This window comes from Muscardinus avellanarius, assembly GCF_963383645.1.
Source record: "Muscardinus avellanarius genome assembly, chromosome: 10".
Taxonomy (NCBI): Eukaryota; Metazoa; Chordata; class Mammalia; order Rodentia; family Gliridae; genus Muscardinus; species Muscardinus avellanarius.
Window position 1 is genome coordinate 108495358 of NC_137796.1, and position 22780 is coordinate 108518137.

Genomic DNA, 22780 nt, shown 5'->3' on the forward strand with positions numbered 1-22780 from the left:
GACAACAGTTAAAGATGTTTTGTAAATGTGCATACATATTTATAAACATGGCGGCAGAGGCAGAGGGACAGAATAAGTAAGCCTCCGCTAAAGTCATCTGAAAGTCAAAAAATGCCATTAATTACTTTGTCACGACAACCTTGTTCAATCTCATCTCAGGTGACTTATCAGCTTTGATACAGACCTGAAATTTTAATACCAAATTGTGAGCGGCTACCGAGGCAGCATACCTTAAAACACAGAGCCTCTCTTTCTTCCAGGCGACATTACGCTAATCTTCCCTGACAGAAGAGGAGTCCTCGGAACTAGCTAGCAAGTCTCCCCAATACGAAGCGGTAACCCAAATGTCAATTACTTTTCTAGGGATAGACAAATTGCCGGCGCGTTAATGCAATTTAAGCCCAATAATTAGATAACAGGACTACAGAGAGGGCCCGGTGACAGAGCTTCCGAGATAATAGAATCTAGTGTCCTACTTCTTAAATATTAACATCATTCTGTCTCAGTCAATCGGTTTATGGTAATTTAAAAAAGGGCAAAGCAAATTCCTTTTATTGCTAATAATATTGTGCTACGGCGGCGGTAGCTTTGAAGGTTAACAATCTATGGGGTCAGAACTTAATCATGTGTTATCACACATTTATGCATTTCCCCTTTCATCTCTTTCTTCTGGGATGTCCTCTTTGCGGACGGCTCAGGGTGTGTGGGAAACACACGCACAGACGCCCCCATGCGTGATGTGCTACGAGCGGCCATTGTTGTGAAGCTATTCAACTCAATTAACAGTGTGACAAAAAGTCAACCCCTTCCCATTATGTGCATTCTAGAATATCTTGACTTGATCGCCTTTTCTTTGCCCAGGAAAGATATCGTAAATTCACCTGGAAATCAGTTCCCAAAGTCATAGGCTTCCCCGCCAGCAGGGTGGATGGTCAGGCCTCTGCTCAGACTTAAATACCTCTGTAGAACATTACTTCCCATTTCAACAAAGCAGTGGTTTGGTCTGTTTTTGTTGGTCAAATGGGATTTGTTATTTTTAGTTAATATTTCCAAGAGCCTAATGATTTCTGTAGGTTTTAGAACCTTCTAGAGTAAACCAGAACAAACGGGACTCCCCCAGCTTACTGGTACTTTCAGTAATCTATCTGGGTGAATAGTCATGTTCCAAATGAAATTCACAAGACGACTTGATCCAAAAACAAATTCCAGGCAGGCATGGGGGCATGGGGGCACACCCCTGCAAAACCCAGGAGCTGGGAGGCTGAACCAGGAGGACTGCAGGATCGAGGACGGCCTCAGCAAGGAGTGAGACGCTCATCCGCCTAGAAAGACCCTGTTTTAAAAAAGAAGTAAAATAGGGCTGGGGTACAGCTCAGAGGTAGAAGGCCCCTGGGTTCAAACCCCAGTACCACAAATTCTGCGTCCCTGTTTTTTTCAACTGTAACACAGAAGGAAGGAAAACTGCGAACACTTTCCTTGTGGAAAATTTGGTGAGCATGAGGTGAGAATGTGTGGTGGGGAGAGGGGAGAGCTGTGGGTGAGTGTCCCCAACATGGTCACTGGGATCATCAAGTCTTCCCTGTAGCTACTGAGATGCTTATGGAGACGAGAGGAAACAAGTCGTTGGACTTGAAGTCAAGGTACGCGTGTCAGTTTGCATGGTGGCTTGTCAGCCATCCGTGACAAAATAGATTATAGCTTATACTAGGATTATAGGCATGTACCCCCAAATGTGGCTAAGAAAGTGACTTTTTAAATTGTAATCCATCCAAGTACTAACCAGGCATGGGAAGGAGGGATGGGGAGGGAATGGGATGGGGATCAGGTAAGGGCTGACTGGGCGATGTGTGCATGTTTGTCTACAAAAGATTTTTTGTATCCCACTATGATATATGAATACAGTGCACCAATAAAAAATTTAAAAATAAATAAATAAAATAAATTGTAATCCAGCCGACAGAGGTGTGTGTGTGTGTGTGTGTGTGTGTGTGTGTGTGTGTGTGTGTGTGTACAGAGAGAGACAGACAGAGAGAAAGAGAGAGAGACAGAGACAGAGAGAGACAGAAACAGAGAGAGACAGAGAGAGACTAAATTTTCATAAGAAATCCCTAGAGTGACATTCTGGCTGATTTGTAAAACTATTTTTGTCTCAACTTTTGAGGAAAGTCTTTTCCCCTCCAAGGCTTCATATCCTTCTTTGTAAAACAAGGAGAGTAGATTAAATAACCTCAAAACTACTCCAAAGCTGATAAGAAGGTCATCAGTCTACAGGGATAACAATAAATAATCAAATCACAGCTTATCTCTCTGAGTTATCCAATCAAATGATCAAATCAGATCAAATGATCAAATCAAGGCTGATATCTCAGAGTTATCAGATTTTGTATTGCTAGATTAAAATTATCTCAGGGTGTACATACAGGAGATAAGAAACCAGTGTGGATTCAGTAATGTTGAATTCAGGTTCTGAATTAATGAGTAAAGCAAAATTACCCAGCAGGACAGAACTTCGTTCTCACCACAAAGGTGCCATATTAGAAATTCTTTAAAGGTCTGACACAATTAGCTAGGATTTCCTCCCAATTCAAAACCTGTTTTTGCCTTCATTGTGTTTTAATTCAGTTGAGTGCAAGGTGCTGGGTTGGCTTGCACTGAAAGCCCGGGGAGCCTTTGCCACGGACTATTCTCTGAGACATACACCGTGAGGGACCTGACTAATGGAGAGGCCATCCTCATTTACCTCCTACCTCACGGTCTCTCTGAAGCATCTCCAGTTCCTCAATCCTGGTTTTAAAAGAGCATATGGGGAGGAAAGCGGGGCTTACAAGCCCCGCTAACAACCAATCTCTATTACCACAAAATCAGTACCTTTCATAGCCAGAAAACACCATCAGCAGAGAAACAAAAAATGTAATTACAAGGGACAGAGAAAAAGAGGGCTGGAAAACCGAGACACCAGAAAGAAACCAGACCGCAGTGCTACGGCTGGAGACGCGGCACAGAACAGTGCGGGCGCCATCTTTTCTTGCAGCACCAGGCCCCAGAGAGGAGGGGGACTCAGAACGGAGCTCAGAGCCATAGAGGAGATACGCCGGCCTCACGCCCGAGGATGCGACAGCAGCGCCTTACTACTGGCGGCAGCGGCGAGCTCACTGGTCGGCACCAGACCAACGCACTCAACAGCCCACCAGGCTCCAGAGAGGAGCAGCAGACAGCGAGCCGAGGTGAGCCGCTACGGATTAGTCGGGAGCAATTCAGCAGATTTCTCGGCGCAGGGAGCATCTAAAGCTCCCAGTGGCTGGGCTCAGCACACCTTGCAGGGACTCAGAGCAGAGCTCAAAAACAGAGAAAAAATACGCCAGCCTCACGGCCAAGGGCATTGCAGCAGTGCCATATTGCCACCGGCGGCAGCAGCAGAGAATTCACGGAGTCCACTACAGCTCCATCTGCGCACTCAACAACAGTGAGTCAAATTGTGGCCCCTAGAGGAGAAATCCCAGTACTCTACGACCAGGGACTTGACCCAGTGGGGGAGTGGCAGTGGCAGAGATATCACACCATAGAAGAATGCCCAACCTGGCACCCCATATGGTCTAAAGCAGCCTCGATTGACTCCCAGGGTCTGAGACTCTGCGATGCAACCCAATAAAGGAGTAGTGGGGACTGAGATACCACAGACTCGAGATCCAGAGCACCTTAAGTGAAGTCGTAGTGACCCAAGGGAAGAACCCAGAGAAGGCACAAACTTCCGAAATCATGAGAAAGAGGAATAACAAGGGAGCAATGAATGCCCACAACCCCACAACATCGGAACCCGATAAAACAGAAATTCAGAGATTTCTAGAAGATCAAATCAGGAAAATAACTGTAGAAATAATAGAGGTGTTTCAAAAAGAATTCAGAGAGAGCCAAAGAGAGATAAAGGATGCAATTAATGAAATAAAGGCCTCAATTCAAAGTACAAACAACTGACTAGCCCACATGGAGAATAAAATCTTGATCTTAGAAGAAGATCATTCAAAAAATGAACGCATAGTTTCTAATTTAGAAAAAAAAATCCGACAGCAGGAATCTGACATTGAAGAAATATGGGCCCATTTTAAGAGAGCTAACCTAAGAATAATTGGAATAGAGGAGGGAAAGGAAGGTGAAACCAAAGGGATAAGTAATATCTTCAAAGAAATAATAGCAGAAAAATTTCCAAACACAGAGCAAGAGGTCAATACACAGGTCCAGGAAACTTACAGAACTCCCTTTAGACAGGATCGGAGAAAAGGATCCCTACGCCACATAATTGTCAAAATGACCAATGTGTAAGCCAAGCAGAGAATCTTAAAGGCAACAAAAACAATGGGCCAAGTGACATTCAGAGGCAAACCAATTAGAATCACTCCAGACTTCCCAAACCAAGTCATGAGAGCCAGAAGGGCTTGGAGTAACATATTCCAAACTCTGAAAGAAAACAACTTCCAGCCAAAAATTTCCTACCCAGCAAAACTTTCTATCAAATTAGATGGGGAAATAAGAAACTTCCACGACAAACAGAAACTGAAGGAATTTATGTCTTCAAAACCAGCGCTAGAGAAAATACTCAAAGAGATTAACTACAAAGAAGAAATAGGTAACACACACCAGAACCAGAGAAACAAGATTTTCCATCCAACAGACAACTAAGATTGGTTAACTGTGGAGATTCATTATTTATGTTAGTCTTTTACCTATCTCTAAATTGTATTGTTTGCTTTTATTGTTGCTAATTTTTAGGATTTCTAGTTGGAATACTAATAAACCTTCAGATATAGCATTTGGAAATATTTTATCCCATCCTATCAGTAACTTTTAACTCTGTTTACATTGTCTTTGGATATACAGTATGTTTTTATTTTTTAGGGAGTTTGTTTACCCTCTTGTTACCTGTGCCATTGAAATCATATCCAAGAAATCACTGCCAATTTTAGTGTTGTGAGGTTTTATGACCCAGATTTTCTTCTAAAAGTTTATAGTCTTAAGATTTATATTTAGGTCTTTTATCTATTTTGAGTTAGCATTTGTATATGGTGTTAGGTAAGGGTCCGATTTTATTCTTTTTAATGTAATTATTATTTTTCAACAATATTTAGTTAAAAGATAATTATTTCCTCCACCATATGTTTGTGGAAACCTTGTCAAAAATAACTTGACAATATATGGAAGAATTTATCTCTAGGCTTTTATTTAAGTCCAATGGTTTATATATCTGCCTTTATAACAGTACTACACTGTTTCAATTATTGTAGCTTTATATGGTTTGAAATCAGAAAATATACATCTTCTAGCTTTGTTCTTTTTTGAGATCGTTTTGGGTATCTAGAGTCCATATTCCATATTAGGATAGATTTTTTGTGAAAAATAAATAAATATATGATAGTTTCACCTTAAAAAATAAAAAAATAAAAGAGCATATGTGTTACAATGAGTTGATCTAGGTAGAAATAATTTGGGCTCTATATGGAAATTATATTTCTGATGTTTAATTTCGTTAGCAAAAAGCCCAGAAAACACCATCATTTGGGGGCAACCTGCTTCCTATTCCAGCTTTTCCTGTCCCAACACAGCCACCAGCCCACTACCACAAGGCAAGTTCACTTCCTTGGGCAAACTTCTAGTATTACTTAAAGTGGACCACTAGCGTTAGAACACTACTGTGTATGTCTTAATCACTTAATGTGTAAAACTTTGATACCATTTTTATAAGTTCCTTTTTTTAACACGTCACTGGTGGAAGTTGGGAGATGGGCGCCTCTAATCCCATTTTCCCCATAAACCCTGTGGTTTTGGTGTGATTTTACAGAGTATGGTGATTTTTAGGAACCCATATGTTGTGTGATCGCAAAACTGATGGTCTATACTCTCCCGAGAGGAGAGGCAGGTGGGATCGCCCACATCATTTGAGTTCTCGTGCTCTCTCCCTCTCTCTCTCTCTCTCTCTCTCTCTCTCTCTCTCTCTCTCTCTCTCATATATATATATATATATATATATATATATATATATATATATATGTATGTATATATCAGGTCAGTCTGCTACATTTAAAACTTAAAGTTGCTGCCTTCAGAGACATACAATAATAGGACTGAGAAAGGGTCAGGGCAATGGATGCAGGAAGACTACCAACCTCTCGTCCTTGTCCTAGAGAGCTTTCTGACCTTTTCGGGGACAGCAGTTCCAATGTTTATATGTTGCACTCATCTTTGTGGAAGGCCCAGGTGGCCTCAGCTCTTTCAGAACTGCTTTCCCTGTTATTTTTTTTTAGAATCAAGGTGTTCCCTGAGATAACAGGAGCAATGTGTTTCCCTTCCAGGATGCCCTCGCGGAGCTCGCTGTCAGCACCCTCTGAATGTCGTGATTTACATTTCCGATTGGCGCCACCTCTGGGCCTGGGTACTGCCACTGACCTACACTGTTTGTCCAAGGTCAGGAGCCCTGAGTGCTTGGCTGCCAGAGAACATTCCAGCTATGGTTTATGGCCATGCTAGAGAATGTTTGCACGGTCCTAGACATAACTTATGTGCTTTCTCTCTAGCCTTGATAACCTTCTGATAGGCAGTTGTGACTAAGAGTATTGGAAGAACAGTGTATAAATTTGTTGTGCTGGAAAGCATCTCACACAAGGGAGAAAAATGCCCTATGAACCCCCCCCCCCAAAAGAGTCTTTACGTATGTATGGTTTTACTTTTGGGACTATTTTGCAGAGATGAAATTAATTTCCCATACCCTCCCTCAAAAGTTGGAAATGCACGGTGCCCAGTGACTGTGTGGACACCTTGAATGATCCATAGCAGGTGAGCATTATTTAGTTAATTCAAATCCATTATGCTATTACAGAGATTAAAGACCTTTTGGTCCAACATGCTAGAAAAGCAATAAATCTGAATTAGATCTACCATTTTAGTCACTCAGGATTAGACCTTTTGGTGATGTGATCCATTAATGTGCTCTACATCTATTGATTCAGCCTAGAAAGACACAATTTAAACTCAGAAGTCACAAAATGAACTTTCCATTAAGTTTGGGAGACTATGGTCACAGCTCATTTGACTTTTATGAACTAGAAAATGTGATGTAGACCACAATGGCATTCTATTAGGGGAAATCATGCATTTAACCATGTAGCAAAATACTGTAGTCAATTATGTGAACATACACCTATTTTACACATGGCCGCCCTTCCGACTTTAAATTATTAAGGATGTGCATTTAGCTTGTTTTAGGGAGTATTTACTCCCCCATAAGAGATCCGTGATAAAACTTTGTTCAAAAAGTAAATGAATATTTTTCATTTATATTAAATATTTCTCAATAAGAAACTGGAATTGAGCATAGAAACTTCGCTATATTTATTTCTTTGCCAGAAAAGAGAAAACACGTGATCTATTCACTCTTTGTAAATGAAGGAAAAAAACATACGCATTCTATCTGGGAAGAAAAAAGTTATAAAACCTCAATTATGAAGCAGATTTTGAGATTCACCCACCAGGCTGGAAAACATAATGATAATGTAAAATGAAGGTGACAATAAAGGGGGAAAAATCTATTTAGATAAGGTTTAGTTTCCCCTTTCCAGAGTTCGCCTTGATAGTGTACTCTATAAACATCATTTTCCCTCAATATAATTTTGTTTAGATTAGTATTATACTTAAGCCAGACTATATTAATACCAGACTCATTATTATTCTATATTTCAGCAAGAATACACTGCCGTTTGAGAAATCATTCAGCCACGTTCTGGGTTGACTGGATCATCTCCCACTTTTAACTGTTAGCACCTTTCCCCAGGTCCTCTATCACAAAACACTGATTGTTTGAGGGCATGAAGTTCTAGGAAAGATCTGACCCAAATCTCTCATTCCCAGGAGATAAATTAAGTCCCATGGGGGCCATCCACATGTTCAAGGTCAAAATGATACTCCCAAGATCACAGTTTTACAGAAATGAGCTGCCAAAACCTTATTCATTAATCTCTCTTTCAGCCTCTTAAAAGCCACCCCCCTCTATATTTCCTGTTACCAGAGCTGAACTCAGGGGCATTCTGCCTCTGAGCTACATCTCCAATCCTTTGTTTTAAAACAGGGTCTTACTAAATTCATGAGGCTAGCCTCCAACCTGTAATTCTCCCATCTCAGCCTCCCAAGTACTAGAATGCAGATGTGAGCCACCATACCCATCTCTCCCTCTATTTCTTCAAACAAAATCTTCTTGGGATTAGTTTATAAAGGTGTAGACAAAATACATGATATTCTCAACATGTTCGAAAATATTCCTACCTCCTACATCTTTATCCCTTGAATCTGTTTTATCCCCCTGTCTTGCTGACTCGTTCCCATTTTATCTACCCAAGTTAGCTTTTATCCCCATCTGCTCATTTAATTCCCTTATCTTGGCTCCCATTCCTGAGTATCTGTCTGAAGCACAATGGGAATCAGTCCCACAAATCCTCCTGCCCCAAAACAGGTTGGTCCCAGTTCTGTGTTGCTATTATCATCGTGTTTTATCTTTGCAGAAAATAGAGACACCAGATCAAGTTTTAAGAAATACTAGAAAAGTTCATTGAAAGGAACTGATCACCAACTGGGCTTCGGTGGGGCGCAATGACCCAGCGATTTGGTGCTGGCTTGCAGGCCTGTGTGTGTGTGAGCACGAGATTCACCAATAGCACATTCTGGGGTGGGGTGGAGGAGTAGGGATATCAGCTCCAGATACCATGATTGAAAGATGACTATGGGATAGTCATGTCCACAGGGTACTGGAAATAAGTACAAAAATATGTATTTCCAAGCCTGAAGATACAGCAGGACTGAAAATTATACTTGGAGGAGCCACCGAGAGGTACTTTGGAGTTAAACCATAGATGAAGATCACTGAGAAGGAGGGAGGGAGGGAGGAAGAGAGAGAGAGAGGGAGGAGGAGGAGGAGAGAGAGAAAGAGAGAGAGAGAGAGAGAGAGAGAGAGAGAGAGAGAGAGAGCCATGCATAGTGACCCCGTGTTCAGCATGCACACGTTTCATCTTGCACCAAAAGTTCCCAGCGTAAAGCTCTGCATTTGTCCATAAATCATAAGCTAGGTGTGTATATATTTTTTGACTAATGGATTTAAGATAAAGCCAGGGAGAGTAAGTATATTGTTTTCTTCTCTTTTACTCTCAACTCTAATATGCACAGTGTCAAAGAAAGTACATGCCAGATGCTTTAAAAATGTTTTTGGGTAGCGTGAAACACCATTTCAGCCTTGGGAACCCAGTGTAGACAGTGAATGGAGATGACCTCGGTGCAGGAGATGTAATAAAAGATGGGACAGAGTAAAAAATCAATGTCTTCATTTGTAAAGAGGGAAAAAAGGATGAACCGGCATTATTGGCATGATATACAAGCACTACATAGCCCCATTTATATCACTTGTATTAAGGATAAATTGCCTGAATAAATTCTATTATTCTAAGAAACAGCACAAATAACAACTTGACAGCATCAGGGGAAAAAATGAAAATAATAATGTTGATATTGCTGGAATTGTGCATCATCTCTCTATTTCCAGTTTCAGAGATCTAGTGAGATAATAACTCAGATTCTGGGGGGGGGGGTGGGGGTGGGCTTGGTTTTTAAGGTCACATCCATGTATTCAGGTTGAAATATTCCAGCATGGGAAGCTAATTATTTATTATTGATAGCCCCTGCATTCCTTGTCTGCTGTGTTCCACACAATGCATTAAATGTTTCCAGATAAATTATGTGAACCATCTAAAAAACTCTGCTAGATGAGTGTTATATTGCTAATTTTATATCTGGGGGAAGTGAGACTCCATTAATTCACTTGCTCAAAACTGTGGCCTTGATGGAAGCAGAAGTCTAACCAGGCGCTTCCTGTAGTGCAGCGTCAGTGAAGTACCAGCCCTGAAGTCTTGAGTTCAAGTCCCATGGAGCTTTGTTACCCTGTTTCCAAATAAAAATATAAAAAATAGGTGTCTGGGAGTGTAGCCCAGAGGTAGAAGGGTTTCCAGGAACCCCAGTGCCACCAAAAAAACAAAGAAAGAATCTCGTGTATGCAAACAGAGTGATGAGCTAAAGTTCGGACCTAAAGGCAGGTACTGTGGTAGTCTGGTCTACCAGGTACAGTGGCACACTCTAGGCATGTCCCAGTGGAATAGATCCACCATGCAAACAGAAAGGGGTGCGGAAGGAGGCATTATCTGAAGATGTGTGTGTTATATGGTTACCTTTCTCCAGCAATAGTCACTCCTGGGTGTTTTAACTTAGTGTATTCAGAACTGTGAAATCTTAACATCTTGTTTTTCTCTGATTCCACATTTGAAAGATTTGGGAGCAAAAGGGAAGTGGCCTATGCCAGTGTGGAGTTTATAATTTTTTCTTAAATATACATAAGATTATTGACTGTTCACAGAATAGGTTAAATCTAGAATAGTGATGGCTGTCCATTAATAATGAACAGAATGCATATCTACTCATTCCTTCCTTCCTTCATTCATTCATTCATTCAAGCAGTCCTTAATATTTTAAGTACCTATTATATATTACATACTATGTTAAACACTGGGGATTTAAATAGGAATAAATACAACTCTTATCCTCAATGAAAGGAATGCACAATCCAAAATTAAAAAATAACTTCAACTTTTATTTCATGGATCCACAGTTAAAAATAATTTCAATTGTAATTATGCATCAACTTGGGTATACAGAAATGGAGTTGTACATGGAGTACTATAGGTACCCAGAGAAGCGAACCTGACCCAGAAAGTGAGGTACAGAGCCAGGAGCAGTCAGGGAAAAGAGACCTGGAAGAAAGTCACAGCTGGATTGAGAGTAAGAAAAGAACTGAAAATTTTCAGGCAAAGATGGTTGAACATGAGAACTGGTGAGCATGAGAACATATACAAAGATAGAAATGAGCCCTGGCTTCTTGGGGGCAGTGAACTCAGATAAATGGTGCTATAAATAGGAGCCCAGGAGTGTTTGGTACAACAAAGATGGGGGAATCACACCAACAGGCTCGGTTGTATCCAGAGAATATTTAAGTAGAGGAAGGATATGAGCAGATGCTAATTTTCACAGAAGGTACATTTGAAGGGGAAGAGAAGAAGATGATCCAGCAAATAAATGCTGCTTCTGTAGCCTGGGTGAGAGGTGACCTGCACTGAGATATAAGGAGGACACTGGTATCTGGAACTATTCAGCAGGATGTGAAGGCAGAGGAGGAGTTCAGGAAACCCGACCGGCAGGTTTCTAAGCCGCATCCCTGAGTGCCACCAACTCAGAGACGATGAAGAAAGTCTTGAGTGATGACCAGATGTCAAGTTCAAGGTGGAGGTCCCACTAGGCAATAGAAGAGTGAGGCTCCAGGCTTCTACAGCTCAGCTCTGTGACAAAGACCTGGATCAGTGCTTAGGAGAGTGCCCATCTTGCCTGTGGACACGGGACAATGACAGAGGCAGAAAAAAAGAACTAGGTAAAGTAGGGAACCTACCTGGGAACCAGAGGAGGACAGAGTTTTGAGAAGGAGGAGCTAGCAATTGCAAACTGCGCCAGGAGGGCAAAAAAGTAAATGGCCCCAAATACTCAAGGGAATGGGCAGTTTTAATATAAGAGTCAAGGTGAAACTCAGGGGATGGGTAGCTAAGGAGTAGGTGTGATGCAAAATGTTTACTATTTACTGAACACTCCCTGTGTGCCCCAATCCGCTAAATGCTTTACTGACCTTGCTATGTGTATTCTTTTTTATTTTTTCCAGGGGTAGCCACTATTACCTCTTTGTTTGGCAAATGATGAAACCAAGGTTCTCCGGCATTAAGAGAGAGTTTCTTTGTCACTTAGCCATTTCGTGGGTATAACTGCCTGCCTTCCTGCTCTAACATAGACCCTTTTCTGCTTACCTTTGACCCCAAATTTTTTAAAGAGTATGAATACTAGATTAGGTCAAAATGTGTAACTCCCAAGAAGATAACATTTTACCTGAGCCAGTACCATTCATGTCTAACCTCTTTCTAATCAGCTGTGCCAGTGTAGGGTTTGTCAGTGTACTTGGAAAACTACCAAAGTCCCCTGGATATCTGACAAAACTGAAAATGAATAGGAGGGGGGTGCCCCCGCCAACAGGATTTAAGTCATTGATTCCATTTAAGTTATAGAGGAGTGTTAAGGTCGAATAGCATATATTTCTTCCACTATATATTTCTTCATGGAATAAATATTATAATAAATATTTCATGGTCATCAAAAGAATGAGGCTTTTCCTGGCTATCAGTTCCATGGCCCTGAGTTGAAACCTTTCATTGAACTTAGGAAGAATATATCATTTAAAAACTTCTTGTCTCTCCTGAAATGCTAGCTCGGTATTGTACAATAGGAGGAGGGGTACAATGAAGATTTTTTATTAAACAATAATCAATAATGCTCATCTGAAAAACTTTACTATAGCAAACCGTGTGCTAAGCATTTCATACGTATGATCTTATTTAACCATCCCAAGAACCTTATGAGACAGAGATTATCATTCTTGATTGGAGATGACCAGACAGAATCTAGAATACATCTCAAGAATACAAGAGTAACCCAGCTATTACATGGTAGAGTCAAGATGAAAACTGGGTCTCACCACCATGACTCTATGACATGAGTACCATACATTTCCTACTATAAAAAGATGTCCACTGACAGTTCACATTAAACATATCAGTTAAATGGATGCTGAAAGGTTCTGTGATTAAGTGTGTGAGCATGAAAGAGGGGACAGGGAGAGAGAGGACAGGAGATACAGAGGGCTGTAGGAAAGGAAAGATAATTTCAGGGAGGAACTGAAATACAGATAAGAGAGAAAAGGTGGAACAAGAATGACAGGCTCATAAGTTGTTCCTCTAGGAGATACAATGCCAAGCCCATCTCTACCCACTCGATCCTCAGCCACAGCGTGGCTTTGATGAGACACAGGTAACGCACAGCCATCCCATGGCTATAGCATCCTCCCAACACTGAAGGACCAGTTCTGAGGAGTATGCTAGAAAAATCTCTCTGGCAAGTAGTGCTGAAATCCTTCAAACTAAATTTCGAATGGGAAAAATTACCATGGGGAATTAACACCGATTGATAAAGGAAGGTCCGTCCAGTGCCAAGTTGCTCAGAACTGAAAGCTATGTCCAGAAGTAATATAAATGTTGTAATCCTATGGGTTACCTTCTCAATGCACTGCATGGATGTCTATGCCACTCAGTCTAGAGAAATTTACAGAATTCCAAGCTTAGGACTAAGTTTTTGGTACTATGGCAACTTAGAGGTGGCATAATGACAAAAGATGTTTTTTATCCTCTCTCTCTCTCTGAGCTGTGAGGTTTCTGTTAAATAGGTGAAAGTCATCAAAACTCATAGTCATTATACATGTCTTCTAGGTAAAGCTCTGTCATGAATTTCCATCGGCATTTGGGTAAGCCAGGGAAATATTCCACTGTGAATTTCAAGCTTGTTAAATCAAATATGTATAGGAACCTCTAAATACTCAACACAAAAGGCATTAGAAATTGCACCTTGAAGGAGGAGGAAAAGGGGAGGGGTAAATGAGTGATGCGTGCATGTATGCCTCTACCATCTTGTACCCCATTAAGGTATATGACTACAAAACTGCAATAAAAATATTTTAAAAATTAAATTGTACCTTGAACCATGCAAAATTTACAAATAATCATTCTCCCTTATCCTCTGTTTTAGTCAGCCTTTTTTCCTTGTTGTGACCAAAATGCCCAATATGCACGACAGAGAGGGGTTAACATTTATTTGGCTTCTGGTTTCAAAGGTTCAGTCCATAGATGGCCGACTCCAAGGCAGCCATCATGGAAGCAGGGCGTGGAATAGGAAAGCTAAGCTCAATGCAATGGCAGCATAAAGAAGAGACAGGAAGCTTCTAGGGACAGATAGAGCCCCTAGGGCCACACCCCAGGGACCTATCTCCTCCATCTATGCCCTCTGCCCAAGTTACCACCCAGGAAAATTCATTCCTATTATTAACCCTTCAGTGAATTTCCCCACTGATGAGATTAGTGCCCTGACTCAATGATGTCACCTCTGAATATTGTTGGATTGGGGGTATGCCTTCCACACCTGAGCCTTTGAAGGGGGCCACATTCTCAACCCAAATCATAACGCCTTCCTTTCTAGCAAGTGTGTATATACATTTTTTGTATTCAATGCTAACTTTTCTCCCACCCAACATAGATGTACATTAAGTGGCACGCACATAACTTTTAAGTAGATGCCATTGTAAAGTGGGGCGCGGTGAGCATCATCTGTCATGGGAAGCATCCCTTCCTGCCACACAGCGCCATGTGCCACCCCTCAGTTCTCCAGCGACTCAGAGTCAAAATCTGGCTTCCTTTGCCAGAGAAAGTAAATGTCATCCCTCCCCCTCCCCTGGCAACGGTTCCCACTACAAGAGAGAAGTGGAAACTGTCAGTGATCATAATTGCAGGTCTCGTGAGAACAGGAGGGCAACATTAGGAGGATAATTCCAGGAAAAGTTCTGCTTGACAATGCCACCCTGTCACCGGCCACGCTCGCCCAGGGAAGTCATTCTGGCTTAACGCCTGCTGGTGTCAGAGGACAAACACAGACACATTCTTCAATCCAACCATGCTGTCTGTCTAGAAGATGCTTCAGGACTGATTAATGACAGTGGCGAAGAAGAACCACACAGACCTTGGCTGTCAAGGTCAAACGCAGGCACAGAGGGCCCGGGAGAGCCCGGGACGGCACCCGCTCTGGCTGCAGACTTCCCACCGGCCCCAGGTTTTGGCTGCAGCTCCTGCGTGTTGTCATTTATTCTCTCTCCCTGTCGTACCACACACAAGATGGAGAGGCATATGGCGGCTCTCTCCCCGCTCGGTGTAAACGCAGGCTCTAATTTAAGCTTTAAACCTTTTAGAATCCTTTGCCAGCAGGATAAAATATATAAGCCATGGTATTCCGAGCACCATACTTCCCCGCAGTATGCCTTGAGGCGCATGGCTCAATCATTTCGAGGGTGGGGTCAATGGGAACTAAGTCAAGCTGCATCGCTGAGGGGAAGTGGCAGGTGTGTGCACCCCAAAAGCAAAATGTGAGGCAAAGGTTAATAACTGCAACAACAAAACATTCAATTGATCATCAAGGGTTTGCTTGTTACAGGCACAGAGTGGACAGCTTCAAGTAGATGGTCTCAACATTTTGATTTCGTGGCTACCCTATGGGGCAGGTTCTTCTCTTCACTCCACTTTCTGAAAAAGGCAAAAAGTCCTAAAAATTAATAATCTAACCGGGTGTGGTGGCACATGCTTGTAATCCCAGCATTTGGGAGGCTGAGACAGGGGGATGGTGGTTCGTTGACAGCCTCGGCTACACAGTGAAGCCCTTTGCAACTCAGTGACCCCCTGTTTCAAAATCAAGAATAAAAAATAGGACTGGGGATGTAGCTTGGAAGTAGAATGTCCCTGGGTTCCATCCCCAGTATTGCAAAAATAAAATAAAGTAAAATTAATAATCTGCTTCAAGTCACCCAGTCTGAGGAGGGAAACTCAAACTCAAACACAGGTGATGGAACTCCAGACCCAGCTCTACACTATACTACGAACTGGATAGGAAGGAAAGTGTACCTACTCCACGGTCCTGAGTGTACACACCGTGTGCCTCGGGACTCAGTGCTGGCTTGGAGACATCAAGGCATGGAGGACATGTCCAAATGACCTCCTATCATCCACTCACTCATGTATGCAAACATCTACAGAATGTGAAGCTAAGGGCACCAAATATAGTTTAAATGTATACAATTTATGTTCAATAAAAAAATTGTTAAAAAAAAAGAATGTGAAGCTAAGGGGTATGCTTCAAGGACATCATATGTGTGCATTCCAGTCCTGGAGTACAGAGGAAAAAAAGCTGGCTGTACACTAGCTTTCTTGTTATATTCCTCATTCCTTCCTGTCTATTTTCAACTAACTAACTAACTAAATAAATAAATATCCACCTACACACTCATACGTGTACTTACAAATATCAATGTATAAAATAATAAGCCTTTTATTTTGTAAAGAAAAAAGTTGTAGGTCCTATCAGTTGCGTGGAGTGAGTGAGTGAACTCCAGGAATGGGATTTTCCTAGCCCTCCCCACAGCTGGGAAGGCATGATGCAGGGGAACAGGTGAACTCGACCTCTGAGCAGGTAGGGCAGGAAGCTCGCCTGTGGCGGCCGGTGCTGGAATTGGGTAAGGGAGGAAATATCCCCCAGGTGTGAAGGTAGAACCGTCATCCCCCTGTGTTCTGACAGCTCCTGCACCACGCTGTCTCCCCAGCCTTTGGTGAGCTTGACAGGTACTGGAGGATGACTGGCACCAGGGTCTGGGATGGAAGAGTTCCAGGGAGCCGCCACAGCCAGCTGTCACTCTGCTTGCAAACCCGCCTTCCCTCCCTCCCCCCTCAGGTTCCCAAATGGCCCGAGGATCACAGGGACTATTTGGAATAACATGGACTAGTGGACATGTGACTGTGACCACTGCATTTTTTCCTGGTAGGTGATTCATAAAGATAAATAATATCAGGAAGGGAGAAGGGAAGGAATAGATGTGCAGGCAGAGGATAAGGCAAAGGATCCTCCCAGCGTGGTCCTTGGATACAGGCAGCCAAACATGCCCTAGGGAGATGCGATTACACCCTTGCTTTCCTAAGCTCCACAGAGGACTTGCACACCACAACAAGGAGATGGGGGCTGGATGAGAATATGCATTTTAGCACACGCAAAAACTGATTCCTCTGTACATGAAAATGTATGCGTGGCTAATAGATGCACAAAACCTGCCTGAAAGGGCTATACGGCCATTCCTTGGGGCAAACAACTGGTTCTCTATAACTGTTCTCGCAGGCAAGTCTACATCATTAATAACTCAGAAGTTTATTTTGGCTTGGCAAAAAAGGATGCTTGAGCATGCCTGTGATCCCAGAACTTGGGAGGCTGAGATAGGAGGATAGCAGGTTTCAGGTCAGCCTCAGCAACTCAGCTAGACCATGTTTCAAAATATTAATTAATTAATTAATTAATTTTACAAAGGGCTGGGAGTATAGTTCAGAGGTAGAGTGCCCTTGGGCTCAATTCCCTCTACCACAGAGGAAAAACAAACAAACAAACAAACAAACAAACAAACAGAGGGCACTTATGAGCCAGAGCCTGGGAGACTTCTCTGAGAAGGACACATGATTTCCTAATGAGGACCAGCAGGAAGCCTCATTCCCAGTGTCTTTGGAGGTAATATAGACCCCCAAGATGGCCAGCCTCATCCTGAATGCTTGGGATATATGGCTTTAGGACACTTTCTGTGAAAGCATTGGGCATATCACCCCTCAGACAGCTGCTGGTAAAAAAAAAAAAAAAAAATTGCACAAGGACAGATGGAAAATGGAGCCATTCTGGGGACCAGGATGTCACAGGTAGTTTTCAGAGATCACCTGAAACCACGCAGAGCACCGGTGCCTCTTGGCGGCTGTGCCAAGGGCCAGCATGGGTTAGACAAATCACCGCGCTTGACTTTGCAGAACTGACTGGTGCCATTTCGCTGTGTGCTTGGGGTCTCAGCTGGCTCACCAGGTCCTCTCTCTCAACCTCTCTTATTATAGATCCTTTAGCAAAAGAAAATCCAACTGTCCTTCGTCCAATAATATTTCTGGCAATACAAAATTGAGACACTTAGATAAAAATGAACTGTGTGCGCTCAAGTCTCCCCGAATCGGAGAAAGTTAGCCGCGTTCTGATTTGCATTTAAAGATCAGAACAACATGGGCATGCAGGATTCTTTTTCCATCCCTTTCCCCTTCGTACACGGTGCTCTCATTACAAGGTTTTTTCGTTCACAGTTTTATAGTTTTTAATTTAATTTCAGAGGTTGATAGCTTTCTGGAGGCCAGGAAATCAGTAGTTTGCAGAAAATATACTCTCTCTCTCTCTCTCTCTCTCTCTCTCTCTCTCTCTATATATATATATATATATATATATATATATATATATCTTCATGTCTTCCTCACAATTGAGGGTTTCTGGGATCAGACTTCTCTTTGTCTTGTTTGAAACAAACAATAACATCAAGGAAGAGACTACAAACAAGTTTATAAAGACCGTGTTTTTTGTTTAGCTCTCCTTTTCTTTTTTATTATTTTTTACTAAATCAGCGTCAATAGTGACAGATAAATTTCTTCTCGAATCTCTGTTTCTTGGGTCTTTTGTGGAAAAACTTTTCATCATGGTAGAAAATTAGGAAAATAGTGGGAAGCCTAACCATAAATCACATACAGTGTGCCTCCTTGAGATACCTTCTGGTTGGTGTTTGGGATACTAGTTAATGTTTGGGCTACTAGTTAGTGTTCTGGAAAGGAAGAGACGCGTGTACGTGGGTGTTGGAAGAATTTTTATGACAAAATGAGCCTCGTTCTGGTTAAGCACACACAAGTACACTCATGTGATTCTGTAAATGGTGGCAGCATCCTAAGAGATACTAAAGCCGGGAGAGAGCTGCCTTCTCTCTTGGCCATGGCAAACGTCCTCTAATATTGTCCTAAATGTTCCTCCACCTCCTTGCCCTGCATTTCCACTCTGCTCCCCTGTCTGAGCCATAACCAGCCAAGGTGTCTTCTAGCTCCTGAGTATGGACTGAACCCACCCAGGCTCTCAGGTCTTTTGTAGCACCACCTGCACCTGATCTCCAGCCTGGGTCCCTATGAAAATCTCCACAGGATCCCCCGGGGTACAGTTTGTTCTCCTCCATTATGAATCCTAAGGGATCCCCTACGATGCTTGTGGGATCAAGTATCCGTCCTTTGCAGCCATCTTGGAAGTCCTTGCCGTTTACAAGTCCTGCCTAGAAGTGCAGGACAGACAGACACTTGGTGGTCTTTAACCCCACTGGCCCTTCCTCTCGTTTCTCAACTGAGTCACATCCAGGACTCTGGACCTGCTGTTCGGGTTTGGGTGTGGAGTGTGTCCCCCAAATGGCCACGTGTTGAAGGCTTCGTCCCCAGTGCAGCAATGTCCAGAGGGGGTTTGGAGAAGCAAAGGGACCATGAGGGCTCTGAAAACGTGGTGCGTTAAACCGTTGGTGGGCTCATATCTGATGGCATTACTGGGAGGTGTAGGACGTGGACCTAGATGAAGAAATAGGTAATTGGGAGTGTGCCCTTGGGGATGGTGTCTGTGTCTGTCTGTCTGTCTCTGCCTGACCCCCCTCTCACTCCAGGCCAGTAAGAGCTGAGCAGCTTTCCTATACTATCCTTTTCCACCACACTACCTCAGCACAGGCCCAGATGAAGCCTGATGACCATGGACTGAGCCTCTGAAACCATAAGCCGACAAATATCTCTCCTCCTTGCAGTCATATTCCTTGGACATTTTGTCACAGCAATGGAAAGCTGACTCATACATCATCCCCTGAGCCTAAAACATCATCCTTCTTCTCTTCTCCCTCCTCCCATGATCTAAACCAACTCATCTCTACTAAAAGACCAACGTTCACCCCAAGACAACCCCTCACGCATGCACAGCGCTTACCTTGACCTCCCAAAAGCAGGCAATCCAGTGGTAGCCGCTGCCACCCCATCACAGCACCGGGGCTTTGCATAAGGGAGTAAGGTGTGGCAATGGCTTTCTACTTGTGAACCGGCTACAGAGGTGTGTCTCTAGGGTATCACTGCCTCCAGATGCCTACCGATCCATAACAACAGGGCTTCAAGAACATACCACAGGAGTATCCATTGTTACAGTTCAACAGTGTCACCAAATACATCCAGGAAAATTGCATCCCAATAAATAGACAAAGGTAGTGTGAAAACCCCCAAGGACTTGCTAGGATCTCAGACTCTGACAGCACTGGAGTGAAGCCACATTCCCAGCTCCAGGCCCGCTGCACGCTGCACACCCCACACACATGGGTGTTCTGCTGAGCCGACATGAGCATGTGAGACATGGGCTACTTCTTCTGTCTCCCTTCCACTCCCCGTCAGCACCAACAGGGCTTCATATCCACTACTAGCCTCTGGCACAGCTGGCACCACGTCTGGGTGATGGTGGCCTCTATCTTGTCCCCACGCTGACCACAGTGCATCCCAATGCGGCCTGCAGCATGGTCCTTACCGAATCCCACTCTCCATCACATGAGAAGCCAAAGGACAGCTCAGTCCTGTCTCCGCACCTCATGGTCCTTCGCTGCCCTACCCAGAACCATCTCTGTTCACAGCATTATGCCTTGTGGTCTCCTCTGAAACCAAACACAGCCCTTTGGACAGCAATGCCTTCATCTCTTGGTCCATGACTGTCCTGAATAGCCCCTGCCCACAGACTTCTCAATTTCTCTTCACCACTTCATGCACTCTCCTTCCTCAAACTGCATTGTGGAGAAAAACGATCCCCTATACATCTGCAAATGAATCCATCTATACATGAGTGAATTTTAGACCAACCATGATGAGCCGGTGACCTATCAAGAGTGTAACTCAACACTTGGTTTATCTGCTGTGGCTTTGTGCTGGCTATAAGGTCTCAGAGAAATAAAATAAGAATAAGACAAAGAAAAGAAAGAAAAGAAAAGAAAAGAAAAAGACTCCATAAAGACATAATCATGTTGGAACAAATACTTTTTACATCCTCTGGGAGACCCTCCTTCTTCCATCACAAGGAACAAACATTCCTGGAACACAAAAAATAATAATGCCACTGCAATACAAGATGGATTTTAAGTCAGAGCTATTTAGGCCAAAAGAAAGATGTGCGTCTGCCCATCTGACGCAGACAGGATAACGCATCCCGTCTCCCCTCTCCGAAAGGAGCCCATCTTTCCCTTTCTTTAGGGTGTCAAGGAAAGAAAAACCTGACTCTCCACCTGTTTCCTAACCTCATGTGCCCAACAACCCCGCTATTATCATTGACTTTCAAAAGATTTAATGATTTACCCCAAATCCCCATACCTTCACCTAAGAAATAAGAACAAGCCCAGTCTTTCTCCAAGTTTTATTCCTTATAAGAACACAGGCATGAACAATTTAGACGCACAAATGCATACAGGCAAAATATTACATTCTGTGCGCATAATTACGTGGAATCCTTTAAATTCCTGATGCAAGCTGGTGCTCCATCCCTTCCCGGTCGCCTCCCAAGCTGTCCTCCTCACATGCTATTTTGCCAAGAGCGAGGATGTGGTGTATAGAGGCAGGCAGGGATGGGAAAGCAATGCTCTGTTTTGGTGTTTGTCCTGGTATTGAACGCTCTAGCGGCCTTCGCCTCTCTGAGCCTCAGCTCCCTCGTCGTGAAATGGAGACGATCATCCCATTGTGGAGACTGGGCGCATCATACCGCGAGCACATCGCCTCCAGGGTGGGCAGGAGGGAAGCCTGCTTGGATCCGGTTCAAGAGGGAGCGGAAGGAGGAGAATAGCAGGGGAATGTAGACGAGTCTTATTTCAGAGCTCTGTGTGAAGGAGACCAGGGAAGTGGAGTGCCAGATGGAGAGGAAGCAGAGTCACAGGGGAATTTTTTTTTTAATGTTGAATATATTACAACCTGTGCACATGGTGACGGTGTGAGCGCATCCTGCTTCAAGGTGTCAGATACCGTCTATCATGGGTAGGGGCCTCGAGCTGTACCTCCACGCTAGTCCTCCTGCTCGCCCTCCAGCGTCAGAGACTGTTGACTTCTAGACCCCACCTGGAGTCCCGTGGGCATCTCACCCTGATTATGTCTGAATGCCAACTCCCAGCTCCTCTCTCCCTCCCTGCTCTTTTTCAACCCGTTTTAGAGACTAACTTTCCAAAAGCTCAGATTAAAATGCTTCTTAGAGCGGGCGTGGTGGTGCACGCTTGTAATCCCCATGCTTGGGAGGCGGAAACAGGAGGATCGCGCAGGTTCGAAGCCAGCCTCGCTGGCTTAAGAGACCCTGTTTCCAAATAAAAATATAAAAAACTAGGTCTGGTAGTGTAGCCCGGAAGTAAAAGGGTTTCCAGGAACCCCAGTACCACAAAAAAAAAATGCTTCTTAGAAGTCAGATGTGATCACACACACACACACACACACACGCACACACACACACCTGAAATCCTAATATTTGGGAGGCTGAGACCAGATTATAGGTTTGAAGCCAGCCTGAGCAACTTAGTGAGGCTTTCTGCAACTTAGTGAATCCCAATAAAAAATAAAATAGGGTTGGAGGGTGTACGTACCTCAGAGTAGAACACTCCTGGGTTCTAGTCCCAGTACAATAAATAGATACAGACGCACATACATACATACATACATACATATGTAAATAAACTTGTTGGAGCTATCATCTCTTTTCTCTTTTGCAAAGAATGCACACTTTCCTTGACCTCCAAGAGGAAGGTAGCCTCAATTCACTACCTCAGGATGCCATCTGTGTTGAAACGGACCCAAACTCCCACCAGCGCTCACACCTGCACACACTGGTCCCATCCTCTGCCATCACTCACCTGGATGATTGCAATGGCCCCACCCCAGGCTGGGTTCTGGCTTCTGTCTTGCCTCACATGCATGCTTCAACCAAGAGCCCTAGTGTTTCTTTGTAAACACACCTCCTCTTAAACCGCTCCTCTACCCAAACACCCTCCAAAGCCTTCTTAGTCTTTGTAGAGCAAAACCCTAGCTAGGCCCATACCTGAACCTCCCAACACCTCTGTGACCCAGCCTCCACTTCTGCTAATACCCTGTCTTTCACTCCTGTCTGTCTC